We start from the raw sequence: 1,802 nt of genomic DNA on the forward strand, positions 1-1,802 counted from the left end.
TGTGTGTGTGTCTCTGTGTGTGTGTCTGTGTGTGTGCGTCTCTGTGTGTGTGTGTGTCTGTGTCTGTGTGTGTGTGTACAGTGTCTGTGTGTCTGTGTGTCTGTGTGTGTGTGTGTGTGTGTGTACAGTGTCTGTGTGTGTGTCTGTGTGTGTGTGTCTGTGTGTGTGTGTACAGTGTCTGTGTGTGTGTGTGTGTCTGTGTGTGTGTGCGTCTCTGTGTGTGTGTGTGTGTGTCTCTGTGTGAGTGCAGCCCCAGCTGAACTCCAAACCAAGCCCGGCCTTACCTGCAGTCATCTCCCCCGGTGCTCACCACATACTTGTCGTCGTGGGAGAAGCGGATGTTGGTGACGTGCGCCGAGTGCCCAAAGTACCGCTTGTGTTTGGCCTGTGGGCAGGAACAGCAGCTCAGAGGGACACAGACAGACCAGGAGGAGCCACAGGAGCTCAGGAGGGGACACGGACAGACTGGGCCCCACAGCAACCCCAGGTCCATGGCCCAGTCCATGCCACCCCCCGGGCTCTCCTGGGAGCTGCCGGCCATGGACCGTGTGGTTTGGGTGCTGGAAAACCCAGTGCTGAGGAATTTGGGAAAAACAAAAGCTGGAGAGGTGAAAATCAAGCGGCCACTCACAAATTTTTCTGTGCAGGGGAAGTCAAAGAGCTTCACAAGCCCGAAGTCATCCCCCGTGACGATGTTGAGCCCGGCGTGGGTCACACAGGCACAGTTCACGTCTGCCTTGTCTGCGTTGCGGGGCCAGATCCCAAGGACTTCATCTCCCAGGATGCTCCAAAAACAGGGCAAAATAAAAGCATTAGACCACGGGATTGACTTGCTGCTGCTCTTCCACACGATGGGGAGGCAACACAGCCCAGTAATGAGGAATTGCTGCCTTTGAAATACGTTTTTTCCTCTAAATCACTGCCCTGAACACGATCTCATCATGGAGACCATCACAAGAGCCCAGGAGTTTTGTGTGACCCTTTAACCACCTCTATCCATAAATGCTGAGGTTTATCTCCTGTGAAACCACTGGCACTGTTCTACACAAGCACCTGGTGCAACCTGGGTCTCCTCCATCCCTTATGGATTTGTGTGTGCCCTCCCCCAGGCATTCCTGACCCAGTGTTTCCTTGGCCAGTGAGGGAGGCCAGTTCCTTCCTCAGGGCAGGAATTCTTGTTTGGAGGGCAACTGGTTCTCAAAAATAGCTGTTCTGCCCTTGCTTCCAGTTCCTCTGGAACTGTTGCTATTTACCCACCCAGTCAGTGCCAGAGGTGCCTGCCCCCCTCCCACCAGCTGTCAGGAGCCCTCACAAACAGGGAATTTGGGGCACATTTTTATGCCTGGCAGCAGAGCAGCCGGAGGAGGAGGAGTCTCATTTCCCTTCTAAACCCGCCTGGTTCTCACCCCCTGTCAGATCCTGCAGGATCCCATGTCCCACTTCCTGCAGGGGAGCAGAGCCACAGCTCTGCACTCCTGGCTGGAGGCTCCTGGGTGGATCCCTGTCAGGGAATGTATTTTAATGTCCCCACAACCCCTCAGCACACCCAGGACACACTTCCAGGCCTCCTGTGCTGCCAGCGTTAGCTGGGGTGGGACAAGGCAGTGCCAGCCCGGGGACAGGGGAAGGGAAGCTGCAGTGGCCTGGGCCATGGGAGGGGTCCAGGACAGGAGCCCTGTGGCTCTGGGACAGCCCTGGTGTAATTGTGCAGACCCCAGACAGCCCCAGGGGTGTGCCAGAGCCCACGGGAGATGTCCCTGGCTGTACCTGGTCCACGTGGCCCAGGTGATCTTCTCTATGGC

At 56.4% G+C, this 1,802-nt stretch overlaps 1 long non-coding RNA gene across 2 annotated transcripts; it reads right to left on the reverse strand.

The window, feature by feature from the left end:
- Nucleotides 1-202: 202 nt before the first annotated feature.
- LOC113942012 lies at nucleotides 203-1,802 on the reverse strand. 2 transcript variants are annotated; one of them, XR_003525822.1, is made up of 3 exons: nucleotides 1,407-1,752; nucleotides 632-785; nucleotides 203-385 (listed from the first exon to the last, which is right to left on the reverse strand). It is a non-coding gene; the product is annotated as an uncharacterized LOC113942012 (long non-coding RNA). The 2 variants fall into 2 exon arrangements; XR_003525821.1 differs by lacking the exon at nucleotides 1,407-1,752 and adding an exon at nucleotides 1,768-1,802 and having other exon boundaries at nucleotides 205-385.

Source organism: Corapipo altera, unplaced genomic scaffold, assembly GCF_003945725.1.
Source record: "Corapipo altera isolate COAL_440 unplaced genomic scaffold, ASM394572v1 60129, whole genome shotgun sequence".
NCBI lineage: Eukaryota > Metazoa > Chordata > Aves > Passeriformes > Pipridae > Corapipo > Corapipo altera.